The following is a 16,948-nucleotide window of genomic DNA, read 5'->3' on the forward strand; positions in this document are numbered from 1 at the left end:
TTTATATATGAATACTGGTCCATTAAGAAGTTGAGACCAGTTTTGAAATGGAAGCATTCTGAACAGTGGAAGCAACCAACACAAATTACATAAACAATCCACAACCTAATTTAATTCAAGAAATCTTCAGCTTAAACATTAGCCAGATTCTGTGAGATTACCTAGGGAAAATGTCATGTATGCTTACTTTGTTTTTATGCTTTCCTAGACAGTTTATGGATGCTGGGCTTTCTGTTTACAGACAAGCGTTCTTTTTTTTAAGATACAAATGTATGTGTATATATATACCCACACACATCTTAACACACATACATAAAAAATACTACACTTTATTAAAAATTCCTTCTTTTTCTGTATGTTTCCATATATGTATGCAGTCATGTGCACACATACAAACAAAGTGAAATATACGTATTTTTAAAGGGCGTTTAAAAGACAGATTGTGACTTCCAATCCATTACTGGATTGGAACAATTACAGGAATAACCCTGTTCAGTTCAAATGGGTAATATCCTAACATAAAGACCACATCAAACAAGAGAAAGTTCCTGATGCAGGGTCTTTCTTCAGTGCAATATTAGGAAGTAGGAATCTTTTTCTTACAGGTAGCCACACCCACAGCTGCTAACCTAAGAAATACCATTTCTTGCCTGGTATTTCAGGTCATCCTCTTGCATTTATACTGGCTCCCTAAAGACTTGCAGAAGAGCAGGGAAAGAAGAGTGGCAAATGCATAATCTGTTCTCTACTAAGGGATGGACTTCCTGGAGACCTTCAAGTCTTATGTCTTTAGCATTATCAGTCATTCTGCTGCCTTATTTTTCAATCCCCTCTGCAAAGCTATCAGATCTTTTTGGAAACTGCTAATTTGCAGGCCCAGGGCAATTACATAAGATGTTATTTTAGTCATGGACAATGCATTAAATTTTGGATTCTGCCGCTGTTGCACATTAGCACAATGAATTCTTCACCAGTTTTTGGATAATGACATCTAGGCACTTGGGGACCACATTATGCTTTTTTTTCCCTATCTGGAACTGAATTTAAGGCTATCCAGACACGAAATTTTCTGGCCCCAGCTTCTTCTCATCAGGAGACATCCATGTCTTCTATCTTCTTGAAAATCTGCCCAGAGATAATATTAACAGGAGCTCCTGATAGATTCGGCATGGTTTCAGAAGCTGCACTGCACGTTAGAAAAAGGAGTTAGATGGACCTTCAGTCTGACCCAATGACAGTTCTTAATATTTGAAAACCTACTATATTAAAGGGGACCAAAGTACTTTCAGGTTTGCAACAGACTTACGTGTTACACACCTAGGCTGTAGGACTTCATATGCAACACAAGTAACAAGTTTTACCCTTTAACATTGTAGTTAATTTTGCATTAGTACATAATACTCCTGCACTTTGATACCAGATGCCAACTACAGAACTAAAGTGACTGCCTCTACAGATATCCTGTACTCAACACAAACAGGAAGTCATATTCTGAGATCTCAAAACACCAAAGATTTCCTTCTACTTCAAAACAGAACTGTATTATTATAAAGTTAATTTACAAATTAATCTCTGTAGTCTTCTCTCATCTAGTGCTTAAGCGCATTGCTGCTTCTTAAAGTAAGTGAAATCCAAATACAAACAGGTCATTTATATAAATGCATATGCATCCCATCGTGGTTCACAATCATCTATCCACAGATTTGCCCTTCCTGCTGAAGTTCATGAAAAAAACCAGGAAAAACATTTTCCTGACTGTCTCCCCTGACTAACTCTGCTCCTCTGTTTATTTCACACTGACTGGCTTTCTGTCCAAGGATTTTGTAACAGCGGTAAAAGTAGTAACTTGCTTTATTCATGAAGCTTACTGCCAAACTAGTAGAAAGCTTTCAAACCCAGAATTCTGGAAATACAGATTTAACAAAAACATTGCTCTAGCTAGACTTGGTTAAATGTCACAGTCGGAAGATTTAGTGTGCCTACTCTCTGCTTATTAAGGAAATATTTCCAGTATTTCCAAATTAAGAAACTCTACAACTGAGACTAACTGAATACAGCATGAGATGTATGAAGTTGAGGAGCAGAACAGATACCTACCTGACAGAAATAAAGTTATGGGTGAAAAAAAGTTCATGTTAACCTTTCAAATGCAAGTATTCTTAGCTTTCCCAGTCTAGTTATAAGGAAGAATAGTAAGCATTAAAAGTGATCTAAATTTTGAAGTAATTACAGAAAAATAAAACTCAATGTATTAACTCACCCTGGAGGAAAAAACAGAGTAATCTAATTCAAACTCATCTATGGCTGTCCAGAGAGATTACCTCCTGGAAGTGAAGTAATTATATTTGTAAAGTAAAATCATTTATGCCTAGGGTACAGAAGCCCAAGGGATTTTATTTTTTTATTATTATTTGAAATGTGTAAAAGCTTTATCATGACATCCATAGTGAGGAAAGAGCTTTGTGCACAAAAGTACATATTCTGTGTAATGGCCTTTATCAGAAGTGGTAAACAGGTAAGTGTAACTAGTAAAACTGTATCACACCAGATGTCACATATGAATGGACATACAGTTGCACTTTTCCCTATAGGGCCCATACATTCGAAGCTAAGTAGCAGACTGTTCTGAAACTAATTACACAAGCATTTCTTGCCAAATTTGTAATTAGACTAATTCTTAAAATTCTAAAGAAAGAATTCTTAATGGTTTCCCTGGATGTTCCTCTATGTAGGTTTTTTGCTAGTACCTTACTAATAAAATTACCAACCAAACACTATATTCTTACAAGCTCATACTTAAAGTGTCTTAGTGCAACAACTCCAATTAACAGCAACACCTAACAGTACCATTCTGACAGCCTCACTGTCATACAAAACTCTCAAAACAGTTGTAGTTTTTGGAGAAACAAGGTGTGTGGTCAACAAGGCCTAACTTAGGTCTTGTCTACAAAAGAGAACTCTACCAGAAGCCAGAAGCTCAAGGTTTGAACAGTTAAAAAGAGACAAAGTAAAACAATACCAGAAACTTGAAATAATCTATGAAGCATTCAGTTATCTCAGAAATCCCAAATTACAACAATGTGCCTTGAGACCTTCCACTTTATGAGGAATCCACCTGCTGAACAGTCTGCCCTTCTCTTTTCCATTTCCTATTCATTAGTACCAACAAAGTTCTTCCTTCTAAAGGCCCCCAGTGCTTCCTGAACAGCATGGAATCTGATGTAAGACCGAGAACTGTGTGGTAAACTTGGTAAGAACTACACATTTCTTTCTGCTGCTGTTTAGTTAGTCTGTGCTGTTTGCAGAGCTATTTGCCAAGATTTGACACAGTTAAATGTGCACGCTTCAATTCATAGCTAATAAATTCTGTTCAGCAGTAAACCTGCCTGCTTCCAGGGGACAGTACAAACAGTCCCAACAGAGATTGCACCAATCTCCCCAGCTAATAGACTGCTGGATGGGAGAGTCATTTTTTGATCCAACTACAAGAGCAAGATTTCTAACTGAATCAATTTTTGGCAACAGCGGATTTTTTTTTTTTTAACAAATTTAGCTACTTATTTGTTAAGAAGCACCAGCTTATTTATCAGTGTACTCAGCTAAGCAAGCAGGCATCCGCACGACTGGAGCTGGCTTCTGTCACTCACCCGGAGCCGTGGCCCCGACGGCCCCGAGCCCATCCCAGCGCCGCTGTCCCGGTGTGGCCACTGGAGAGCGCGCTTGAGCCACCTTTCCGAGCAGACCCGGCACGTTCGGACTCCGCACTCGAACTTGGAAATCATTCAATAAAAATCGCTTTTCTGCACCTTTTTAACAACATACAAAGCCTCTTACCTTCTCACCAGTGTACACACCCACTTAATCTCCCATACCAATAGCCCAATTTCTAACAATGTCTGGATCCCTAAGCCTTACCCGTTGGGAGCCAGTGGTGTGAGCGTGGCAGACACAAGGACAGACGGATGCATGGATGGATTTTTTTTCCTATCAAATTATGTGTCAAACTCAAAAAACATTTCAAGTGCCAACTCTTCAGTGCTCTCATACTTCTTTCTCTTCGTGTATTTATGGCCTGTCCTCAAAACTGCCCAAACGTTTCTCCCCCCCAGCAATGGGAACTCAAAGCAGATGGGAGGGTTCTCAACCATCAGTCAGAGCAATTCAAGCACAGTCATTACATCTCTGTGACCAGGTAATGTTACAGAAGTGCTTATTAAAACCCAGCAACACTGGTTACCAGTTTATCTTGCTTCCCAAAGCACAATGACTCAAAGGTAGTGTGTCCATTTGATCCCTCTTGAGACAAGACACCTGTGAGATTATTGCAGAGCTAATGATGGACAACTTCTCTCACACAACAGGCTCACACCAAGGTTGAATTTTATCCAGCAGCAAGTGGGCCACTCCACATAAAGCTATGAAAGAATGAAACAAAATTCACAGAGCTGAAACCAGTGTTTCACTTGATAAATAAGCCTCAGTTGAACACTGCTTTAAATACCACACATAGCAGTGTACACCCAGAGTTTGTCCTCAGGGAGGATCACATAAGGCAAATGCCAACTACATCAAGCAACAAGCTCCTAGAAGTTGCTAAAATACTACAAAGATTTAATCCGTATAAAGGAGCTTCACTGGTCAGAAGTGATCGAATCAAGCACTGCTCATTGCATTTTGCTGTTCCGTACCAAATCTACTGTAAGCAGCAGAGACATGCCAGCAGATCTGGGAAGAGGGACTGTCTGCCTGATTTGAATTCAGATGACTGAATGCCCTACTGTCACACACTCCATGAACATTAAGTTTCATTTACCAACTTCTCCCTTGTCTGCATGTTCTTTACCAAAGAATGCGTAAACTGAACTTTCAATTGTTAATTACACCTCCTTCTAATGATCTGAAGAATGCATGAGAAGCTGTAAGCAGCAGTATGACTACAGCAAACTTAATAATGTTCAAGCAATTTCTGTCCAGCAACCCTGTCCTTTGCTTCAGCACAACAGCTCACAGTACAGTAAGCCAGAATGGCTTGGAAAGGAGAAACAAACTTTTCTCTCACTTAATTCACTAGAATACAGTTTGTCTTCCCAGTTTGAGAACTTCTGCTGCACAAGCAGTTTCATCTTGCCAAAACAACTTCTGTAAACTTCAACAGAGGATCAGGAAAGGCATGGGGTGGAATTTTAATAAGATACGTAAAGGCTGACTTACCAGCTGGCCCACTGACTTGTTAAAAAAATAAATCAACATCACATAAAAAGTTGCTGACATGTTTTACATACAAAACCTCTGACATGATACCTGCAGTCAGATCTCTGAACAACTAATGAATGAACATGGAGTAAAATATTTTTAAAAAAAAATTATCAAGGAATGGAATAACACAGTCAAAATGGCTGATTCCTCTTTCTTTTATGCCCCTGCTGATTTACTTGAGGGGTCCCCTACCTTGCATTACTAGTGTTAAGAAAAAACTTTATCCAGTCTTTTTACCCTCAGTCTACTTATCCTCAGTCTACTTTCCTCCATCCTGTGTTTGGATATTTTAAAAGGTATCACTTAAACTTTTCATTAATGCATATTTGACCAGTCGGTGGAGATAATTAGAAAATTAAACCCGAACTATTTGAGTAGCCACTCTTTACTACAGAAGCAATATTTGAATGCCAGAACTCTTTCAATAAAAGAGGCTGAAGTAATCTACCTTAAAATAAAAATTTAAACTCCTTCTAGCATCCTAATTTTCATTATTTCAACAGTGTCTTGACGAAATGTTTGCAATCAAAATGTAAAGGCTTAAGCTTATTTGAAATCAACAGTTGTGTCTCCACCTACTGGAAAAATGAATTTAACTGAACCAGTAATTTGATCCTTTGGGATTTGGGTAATGAGAAGCTGCATGAGGAGCCATCTTTTTGTGTAAGATACAAAGAATTTGTGTGTCTCATGTGTCATCATGTTTCATGTCCCCCTGCCCCAAAAACAAGTTTATAGAAACTCTCATTCTCTGCAGTAAGCATGGATTTCACGGAGTCCCTACTCTCAAACAGCTGCTTGTCAGAATGTAAAACTAGTCAATACTCTTAAAAAACATGTATATATAATTTATTAAGTAACATTTGTTGCTAGTAAATCTGAAATGCCACCTGATTTCAGTATCTTTCTCATTTCCACCATGGTTTCATGAGACCTGGACACTAGAATAAGTTCTTTAAATAACTGATGTGTAAAACCCAAAGAATGGTTGCTAATATGAAACATTTGCAGTATGAAACACTTTTTTCTTTTAAGCCACAGACCTTGAAAATAATTAAAACATGATGGTAAGAGTAGATAACATCCCATTTTTCAATTTTTATTGTTATTATTTAACACGAGTTGTGAAATTACTGTAACTTCAAAGGCTCTAAGTAACCCAAAATAGGGAAGTAAATGTTTATATATGGAAAAACCCCTGTCCTAATCTCTCTTTTTATCTTTTTTTTTGGTCTCCATTATTCTTCTAAGAATGACATCAGCCATAACTACATAATTCATGCCTGCTTTATTCTGAAAAAAAGCAATTTTAAGCCACAGGATAGTACATTATCATCGCCATGCTTTGTTGTGCTAGTTTTGCTGTAGTATAGCCTGAGATCCAACTGCAGATGCTTATAACGACCATGGCATCATAAAAGCCCTCTAACAGTATTTGTGACCACATCTGTATTTCAGCCTCTCACATGTCACACTGAACTAAACTTTCTCTTCTCCAGCACCCTTTATGAGCTTCCTCTCTTGTGGGGGGGACAGTAAAACCACTTCTCCCTCTCACCGACTTGCTCTTAACCCTGCCATCATATTCTGTGTCATATTTCCACACAATTAAGTCCAATAGTGTCTGTACCCCTCCAGTTGCAGGATGCTTCTAAAAAGTCAGGTTTTTACCACATGTGCAAGGCCAACTCATCCAGGTTTTACCCATTTTTAGCTTAAACACAGAATACGACAGGGCGTTTTATTTTAATATATGTAAGCTTTTCATCCTTTCATGTCTTGAGACTATTATTCCTTCCACATCTGCATGGAGACTGTCACAATCCCAGGTGCATACCTGTCTCTTAAGTAAAAAGAAATTCCTCCCACTTTTTCTACAGCATGAGAAAAGATTCACTGACCAGTGATCTGCACAGAGGATCAAAGGGCACTCACAAGCCTGAGACAGTCACACCCAATGAGAACTTTAAATCACTTGGCAGAAAGTATGGGTTTAAAGCAGGACACTGAACTTTTAGAAAATGGCATTCAAACTACAATTTCTACAAACAAATACATTTAGAACAACACAAGGATTCAGAATGAGTCACTGTACAAAGAGACTCATACTAAAGAGTCTTTTGCTTGTCATTTTGGTACTCTGAAGTTTTCTCCAGATCACTGACCTCTGTCTCTGCACAGAGAAATACCCAACACATGGACCTAATAGCAAACTGGAGCTTGATGCTGACCAAAGATACCCAGTGTTGAGGATAATGCTCTGATCACATCCTTAACAGCTCAAAATGAAGCCAAATTATTTGATAGATTATTTGGTTTCCCTGCTTTTACTATGGTTAAATACCAACTAAAAATGCCACAACTAGGAAGTCATACTGCCAAGATTTCCATTCCTTTCTACCTCCCTGAGGTTTACATATACACAAATTCAGAAAAAGGAAAAAAAAGATCAGATTAAAATTTTATGACCTAAATAAGAAATGTCCTGAAAGTCAGGGTTCTTGCAGATATTCATCCTCTCTATTAGCCTTTGTTAAAACTCTTTCATATTATCCAGGCATATTTTCATTACTCCCTTTCTTATTTTTCTTTTATTAAAAAAAAAAAACCAACCATCATGATTTAACAGCTTCCACTATTTTTTAAAGAAAAAAAAAAGGCACAAAAAAGAGGTATTTCAAAAAAGGTCCAACTGCACGTATGTTGCAACAGCTTTGCAATAATTTTAAAGACTTAGAGTATGCAGTTAGCCCACTAATAGAGCAGCAGAACAGATACCATTCCACAGAGCTAGTACAGTATATTTGTCAATAATTTCCATATTAATTAGTTCTCAACAAGACAAGCTGAAAGAGCAGTGATCCATAAGATCTAAAACAAATGCAAGCACCCTGAATTCAAGGAAACTGAATATACATCCTTTTGGTTAGATGTCAAAGATTCCATTAAAAAAACAAACAAACAAGCAAAAACTCCAAAACCTAAAGAACAAAATAAAAACCCAGCAATGCTACCAGCATTGTGATACCATACCTCAGAACTGCAGATTTTTCACAGCAACATAGATCTCAGGTAATCTATCTAGTGCAATACTTTGAGAACAAATTAAGGACACAAGATCATCAGTTCCAAACATTTCAAGGGAGGGAAGAAAAAACTAAAGATTTCTCTCAAGGGTCCTTTAAAAATCACATTTAAATGAGCTCAAACTAGACTCCAATTGTCAGCACTTTATTTAAATGAGAATTTTCTCTGTGTCCTTTTTAAAAAGAATTTTTTGGCAGATGCTGTATGGTCCAACCACATGTCAAAGTGTTAAAAGCCAACCACCTCAGCAGAAATAAAAGGAAACATTATGATGCTAGTGTCAACCCCACCAGTTTAACAGACACTATCTGTTCAGAAGCAACATGCTAAGATTTCAAAGCCTCCTCTAGTCCGACATCTATTTATAGCTGCTCAGTCTCTGTACAATTTCTAGCAGCCTCTCCTCCTCTCAAAGCCAAGTGAGAGAAGTTTAATGGATTTAATCCTGAGCCTTGTGCCGCAAGATGGCCAGAAGATCTGCAACTCTCCTCCAGCAAACCCATGTGCAGGGAGACCAGGTGTTAGGAGAACAGACTGGTCAAACCTACACAGGAGCCAAATACATGGGATAAACGTTCCCTCTATGTTTTAGGAACACACACATTTTTCCTCTGCCAGCAAGTTGACAGTGTGAGGCTGACACATCAGCATCAGAGCTTCAGCAAAAGATACCTGTCTGCTTCCTCCTCAACACTGATCAACAGCCTAAGCCAGCTGCCTTGCAAGCCAAGACAGAAGCTATCCAAGCCAGCTTTGACCCTCGGACAGCAGCAATGTCATCCAAGCACCTTCCCACTTAAAGCTACTACTGTACATTGCACCTTCCCCAAAGAAACCCAAAGGCTCGCTGGCTTTTTTTCCATGCAGTCTCTACCACCCAGCCATGCACGTTTTATAAAGCACTGATCCAGGTGGGCTCTCCTCCATCTCCATCAGATGTAACATCGCAGGAAGGGTGCAGATATTTTCCCGCATGCGGAGCACAACGCCACAGGCTGAATGAACTCTGGTACAAGCTCCGCACATCCATCCCTGGTTGTACCTCTCCTCCACGTACATCCACTTGCCTGTAGTACTCGTACAACGGCCGAGGAGATGACAGCACTGCTGGAAACTCCTGCCCACCCGATCACAACCACATTTTCACCCCTTTCCCCAGTCAGAGGCAGACGGAAGGGGAGGGCTGACTTCCTCGGGTAGAAAATAGGCAGGGAAAGGCCGGGACAAAGATCAAGAGAGGAGGAATCACCCCAAAGGGAGAGGAGATAATCCCCGAGAGGCGAGGCTGCGGAGGAGCATAAACGCGGAGGGAGGGACAGGGACAGCGAACTGGGGGGATAATCCGGCAGAGAAGGGGGGAGATAATCCCCTCGGAGGGGGGAGGCGGAGGATCCCGGAGAGGGAGGGGCGGGAAACCTGATAATCTCCAGGAGGAGAGAAAATACCGGGAAAGGGGGTGGGGGAAGAAGGGTGGGCGGGTGGATAATCCGGAGCGGCAGATGAAGCGCGAGTCTCCCGGGGACGCATCCGGAGGCGGGAGGAGGAGGGTTAACCCCCGCTCTGGGGGCAAAAATCCCTCTTCCCGGACTCCGGCGCTGCCATGTTCGCTCCCCTGCAGGCCCGCCCGGCCCCGCTACCTGCGGACGTCTCTTCCCGCCTCACGCCACACGCATACGGGGCGCCTCCGCTCCCGCCGCCGGGTCAAGGGGATCGGCCGGGATGGCTAAGGGACCCCGCCTCCCACCACCATTTCCCCGCCGGCTCGGAGGGACGGGAGAAGGGAGCAGCCGGGCGGGCGAACCCTCCCTCCCTCCCTCCCCGCCCGAGCACGCGACCTCCCCGCCGGTACGGGAACTCACCGGCCGGCACCGACTCCCGCCGCTCCCCGTCCCCTCCTCCCTTAGCGGGCGCCGCTCGGCCCCATGGACGATCCCGGGCGCGCGGGGCTGCCGGAGGGACGCCGCGAACCGGAGGTGCCGCCGCCGCTCTGCGCCCGCCTCGGCGCGCGCCGCCGGCGTGGCTGTGGCACGCGCTCCCGCCGCCGCTCCTCTGCCCCGCCCACCCCCGGCGAGCGCGCGCGCGCGCGCAGCCTCCGCGACAGTGGCGCGCGAGCGCCTCCCTGGCTCCCGGCCGGAGGGAGCGCGCGCGCCTTTGCCTCGCCCCCCTCTCCCCCCGTGTGAGGGTGAGGGGGCGAGAGGGGTCGGGAGTGTGAGACACCGAGCGCGCGGGAGAGCGCGTGACTGCGCGTGTCTCAGCGTGCGCGTGTGTGACTGCGCGTCACAGGGTGCGGGTGCGCGTGTGTGAGCGCGTGGCTGTGAGGCGGGCGGGGGAGGCGCGGGGCCGTGTGGGGACACGCGTGTGTTCGTGTCAAAGCACGCGTGTGTGAGGGCCGCCGAGTGCGCTGAGCGCTGGCGAGTGAGGAGGGAGCGAGCGTGCCCGTGTCCGAGCGTGCCCGTGTCCGAGCGTGCCCGTGTCCTGTCGCCGTGCCCTCACCGGTGCTCCCGGACGGGGTTCGGGCTCTCCCCGGTCCGAGTCCGGAGGGGACACGTGGCGCTGCCTGCTCAGTCGCCGAGTGCGAGAAATGCTAGCAGAGAAGTCACACATTTCACAGGGGAGAGGAAAAGCGGGGAGTTTCCCTTGATGCTAATAACCTGCAAGACCACCTAAATCGAAATAACACTGGGAAAGCGATTTCCCCATACTTCTGGTCACTTTAAACATTCCATGTGTTTTGAACAGTGATGGTACAGCAGCTCTCGCTTTTTGTTTCAGGGGAGGCTCTCACCTTTGGATACTCTTGGACTTTTGTCCAAGAGGGAAATTTGTTTGCACGTGGTCAGTCCTGCATGCAGAATTCTCACTAACTAAAGCTGGATTTTTTTTGTTTTCACCTAAGGGCAAAATTTGCCCCAGAAACGAAATGCTCATATCCAAAACAATCCATCATTCCTCAGCTTGTTTTCATTCACTTTTCCCTCTTCATACCGACTTCCCTGGAAATTTTTGAATCCAAGCATACAGTTTAACTGCAATCTGCATAATTATGCTGATTTAAGAATACCTGGTAGCCCCGTGTGACGTAAGGTAACCCTTCACAACAAGCTGTCTGCAATTCACACTGGCTTTTTCTTTGGGAGCCATTGAGGAAGAGGGAAAGCCAGAGTTATGTGAGGGCAGAGTTCTAACAGAAAATCCACTAGTTACCCATTTTCATTTTAACGGGTTCAGATTCTGCTTTCCTACCAGATAACAACTAAACTGATTTCTATGCCACCAAAAATATCCGAAAAAGCAGCTGATATTTATGATGGGCATAATTACATAAACTGTGGAACGGCAGCCAGCAGGTGAAAAACCTCTCTCAGATTGTCCAATAAAGTTGCATCAAGTAAATGAGATCCTGTGCACCTCATCTTAGAAAAACAGCATGTAAAATTCCTTTAGGAATTATTTTTCTTACTCTTCAAATTACAGTAGCTACCCTGTGCTGAGAGCATCATAGGCATGCAGAATTATACATCCACAGGTCCAAAGCGTTTACAGCCCTCCTGCAATTTCTCAGTAAAAAAGTCCAAATGGAACATATTTTTGGTAAATTGCTTCACAAGCAGTTATCTTTTTCTTGTTAAACTGAAAGGAAACTTAAAATGGCTTGAGGGATTCTAAGCAACATAATGACCTATACCACCCTTTCGGTGTTTGAACCCCTGCAGCTACTATGGAAAAACTGACAGGCATAAAAAATCCTCACTCCCCAAAAAATAACTTTAGATCGTTTTCTCTCCTTTGCCCTTTGTTTATTTTTTGTGATGTTCTAATGGAAAACCTTCTGAACCAGAGCTGCAAAATGCGTAAATGCCTTCTCATCCTGTATTTCAACATCTTGTTGACTTCTTCTCTTACAGTTTCTGCATTTCTGAAAACTAAACGTTATTCTGTTAAGGACAAAGGGTTGTAGCAATTTACGCTGACATCTTTCATGATATCCTGACTTTACCTGCGTGGCCAATGAAAGAAAATTGCTTCACTGAAAAACTTAGAGGTTCCTTATTACAGTTCAGCTCAAAGCTTGAATCCAAACCTGTGAAACACAAGAGCCCACTTTTGGCTGCAACAGAAATATCTAAACACGAAGTACTTTGACTGCTCCACAGTCTTTTGAATGTCTTCCATTCTGGCCTCTGCAGCTGCTATTTGGCTATTAAAGCCCTCTAGAGAATGTGTCCCAAATGCTCACACACCATTTTTTGCCCACTATTTAATCAGTTTGATCCATTAGGGTCAAGGAAGAAATAGAGGTGTATTGTATCAGAGAAGAACTTAAAAACTGATGTTTACCCTCTGTCAGGAATTATCATATCCTTTGGGCTTTTTGCTACTTACGTTCCCATGCCGCTCATAGCAGAAATCCCCCATCCAAGGATGGTCCTTAGGACCCTGCTGGTGCCGTTCTATCTGAGAGCTTTGAACCATTCCCGCAGTGCAAAAAAACGACTGTAAATCTCTTTTATCCATTTAATGGGCAATTACTGTGCTTTAGCCAAGCCTCACCCTGTTCCCAGTTTGTGGCAGAGAAGACAGGACCTGGCCAGGGCTGACTTATGTCCCAGCAATTTCTGGCTAGTGATCATGGTCAGCCACGCATAAGTTAGAAGAGTGCCAAAACCGATTTGCTTTATGCCAGGGATTATCTCAGTCTCTGTCTAGCCACAGGATTCAAGCAACATAAGGACTGTACGTAGGGCAGCCCCAGCCCTCATACTTTTGGGCTGATGGATTCACATTCACTAGAACTGGAGTTTATGACTCCACAGAGCTTTGAACTCAGCCTTTGATGATACAGATCTCACTTGAGTGCTTTCACTACAGTCTTCTGCTCCTTTCTCTGAAACTGCAGGGACGAGGGTGGCTGACGTTGTGACAGTTCTATGCTAATGCTACAAGTAACAAGGTAGAGGTCGTTCTCCAGGGTCTTCTGGTTGTGCTAGGACTCCTACCCTGATGTTAGAGGAATTAGAGTAGCAGACATTCCAGTATACAGAATGTGGAAAGGAGGATGTGGTTTTCAGTCCCATTACAGTTCTGGGTGTACACATGGAAAACAAAACCTGTAATTACCACCAGCAGTGCCACAATAGTGGAGAAATTATCTACTGGCTGGTGTGAACTGTGCCAAAATTTTCTTTATCTTATTCTCTGCAGAATTCTGGGTCTGAATTCTGAATTCTCTGTCACTGTTCTGATGGCTATTTTAATGACAAAATGATCAGTTGTACCCACTGATCAGTTGTACCAGAGGAGGTACTTCTTTGAGTTAGTTCTGCTTTCCATACTTGTGGCAAACTTGTGTTGAGTGAAGGACTTTGGGATGGAGTATTTTTTTTAAAGGAGGTTTTAAGCTGATTGCTGGCCTACTCAGCAAGTCCAGTGTTCCACGCACTTTCGTTAACCCATGTCTAATTTGTATAATCATTTATCGTGATCAGTCTTAAGTCAGATGGAACTTTAGACTACTTCTTTATTTGATAACCCCTAAAATATGTTGTCTTTATGGCCTGAAAAAATTATGACAATGAAGTGTCAGTATCCTTGCTGTGTTTATCACTATTTGGAGATCTTATGATGATAACTTACTTATGTATCCATTGACATATCATCCAAGATATGTTTTACTAAGTTCTTTGTGCCAAAGAAATCAGCTAGGGGATTTTTAATTATCATTATTATTATTTTAATTTATTTTTGGTGTGTAGTTTGATTTCATTTCTGTACAAAAGACAGCATTGAACATTTTAAAAAAAGATCCAGCAAATACAGCAAAATTTCTAAGAAATCACGCCATTTTCCTAGCTATGAGTTGCTCCAGAGCAACTCATTAAGAGATAACATAGATAATTACAAATATAGACGGTAAAATAAAACCAGTTTTCCTTCAGGACCGAGTGATCAAACCCACAATATTTACGAGAATGTTGATTTACATGGAAAGGTAGTATGAAAGAATAAAAGGGAACAGTACCTACAGAGTTAAAAGTCTACATGTGTAATTCCTGTGCTATTTTCATCACTGAGGTCTGTTTGCCTGTGGAATTCAACTCCATAGAAGGAGATAATGAAGACAAATAGTATGGCTTTATTTTTAAAAGGGGTGGATAATTTCATGGCAGCTTACAACATTGGTAACTGGGCAAGCTAAGATAATAAGGCTAATCAAATCTCATGCTTCACAGCCCTTGTTCCCTGCGGGATCAGGAAAAATCTTTCCACTGTATACAACACTATACAATTAGCAAGGTTATTATTGGGGAGCAGAGGTGCAGCCTTCTAAAGCAGCAAGCTTTTGCCATTATCTGAGAACAGAGGCTATACTTGGCCCAACAGAGAAAAGACCATTATTTTCTTGTACCACTTCTGCTTCTCTATACTTGTCAGAATTTTAGAATTACAATTCTTGGGTTTTTAAAAAACAAAACAAAACGAAACAAAACAAAAAACCTAGAACATGATTACCTATGTGCATTACTGTCTGAAATCCATCAAAAACTCTTCCACCTGTGCCTGCTAGCCCAATTCAAAAATAGCTGTCACTGACTGGACATGGGAATTGCATTGATTAGCCGTTGGAGGTTGAAAGTGCGCATTTCCCTCTCATTAGGTCAGTAATGTTACAGAATTTGCATCTTTGCAGCAGTGGAGGCAAAAAGAGAGTCCCAAATGATGAGCTCTTAGCTAGGATCTGAAATGACATGTTTTTGGAATATTTAGTTTGGGAAGTACCATTCATATTCTTTAATTGCCTGAACATATTGTTGTAGGTGTTCTGTGTGTATACTTGTATTTTATTTTCCATCAATATGTGCATCAGAGAAATTATATTTGATGCAATTGAAAATATTTAGCTATTTTTTCTGCAAAATTTATGTTCTTTATGTGAATGTGATACTCTTTATGAGTTAGTGGGGTTTTTCCTTACAAGATGGAGGAAACATGACAGCAGAACAACATTCTTTAAAAACCCATATTGTGAAAACAAGTCTCTTTTTATGAGCTGTACCTCAAACACAGTTATTTTAAAAGTGCTAATTATTTTCAGGTGACCTATACTTTTTCCCTGTGCACAACCTATATGCATCCTCAACTCTCAGCCCACACACTGTTCAGAGCAGGGAAAAAAGCCACCAAAACACAACCTCATCCCCATCTTGAAATTTGGGCTAAATGACAAGAAAATCTAAAAATGTAAGAAGAGATTACATAAAGACCATTTCAAGACTTCTTCACAGGTGCAAAAGTGCTTATCTGTCTTATATAAATCATATCCAACCCCTTTCTTTCACTAGACTGTGTGGCCATGAGCTGTAGAAGGTTCAGCTAAATGGAATTGAATAAAAAACAAATTTTTTGTTTACTCCTTGAGTCTCAGTAACAAGTTCACTAAAGGATCTACTGTCTACAGTATCCTCCTGAATACAGTTAGGCACAAAAAATCCATAGAGCTGAACCATGAAAATATTCTGTTGCTAAAGAGGTGGGGTGATTTAGTGACGACAGACACAGCTGTTTTAGGTGCTCAATGCCTTTTTTCCTCCATTCTTCACTAGCAAGGTCTCCCAGGTTTCCATGCAAGGAGGAAGAGAAGTACCAGCAGTAGATCAGAAAATCATGACAGGGATTACTTGCAAGAACTCAGCTCATGCAACCCAGATGGTTTAAACCTGAAAGAGCTGAGTGGGCTGGCTGGTGTCTTTACAAGGCTGCTCTCGGCAATGTTTGTAAAGTAATAGAGATCAAAGAAGGCCCTTGACAACAGAAGAAAGACAAATTTGCACCCATCTTCAGAAAAGGCCAACAGGATGATTTGGGAAACTACAGAAGGGCCAGACTCATTCAGGTTCCTGGGAAAGTCCTGGAGCAAGTCCTCTTGGAACACATTTCTAAACATATGGAGAAGGTGACTGAAAACAGTCAGTATGGATTTACAAAGAGTAAATCATGTCTAACCAGCCTGAAAATATTTCTATGGCTGGATGTGTGGATGTCAAGACTTAAGCAAAGCAGAAAAGACCCTTGACAGACTATACCAAGGTTTCTGATGCTGGGTCTGACTATGCCCTTTTACCCAAGTTCAGAGGTTTCAGTCTGGATGACCAGACAATCAGATGGATTGGATGGTCAGGGCAATGGACCATGAGGACAGTAGCAAGAGTAACGAGTGGAGCACCACATGAGTCTGTCCTGGAACATGTCCTGTTTTACATCATTAGCAATGACCTGGAGGAGATGACAAAGTGATGGTTGCTCAATGGATTTACACATGAGAGCAGGTTGGGATACAGTTAAAATGCTGGTGGGGAGGGCTGCCCACCAGGAAGACCTTTGCATGCTGAAGGAATGGGCCAACACAAACCTCATGAAATTCAGCAAGGACAAATGCCGAGTCCTGCACCAGAGGTAGACCAATTCCTTGCACTGATTCAGGCTGGGGGGAAGAGTGTCTGCGTGGCTGGGCAGCAGCTGTTCTGAAAAAGCCCAGGGGGTGTTGATAGACAGCAAGCTGAACATGAGCCAGGGGTGTCCTCTGGCAGAAAAAAAAGATCAACAGAAA

The 16,948-nt window shown here is 42.1% G+C and overlaps 1 protein-coding gene across 2 annotated transcripts in view; it reads right to left on the reverse strand.

The window, feature by feature from the left end:
• PALS2 (protein associated with LIN7 2, MAGUK family member) overlaps nt 1–10,345 on the reverse strand; it is a 58,869-nt gene extending 48,524 nt beyond the window's left edge. For both annotated transcript variants that reach the window (XM_042044378.1, XM_042044379.1), the window contains exon 1: nt 10,203–10,345. The gene's annotated coding sequence lies outside the window, so the exon portion shown is untranslated. The remainder of the gene's footprint in view (nt 1–10,202) is intronic.
• Between the last annotated feature and the right edge of the window lie 6,603 nt (nt 10,346–16,948).

The sequence above is a fragment of the Corvus kubaryi genome, unplaced genomic scaffold (genome assembly GCF_017639235.1).
Source record: "Corvus kubaryi isolate FWS band 111438036 unplaced genomic scaffold, C.kubaryi_AGA036_p1.0 37398, whole genome shotgun sequence".
NCBI lineage: Eukaryota > Metazoa > Chordata > Aves > Passeriformes > Corvidae > Corvus > Corvus kubaryi.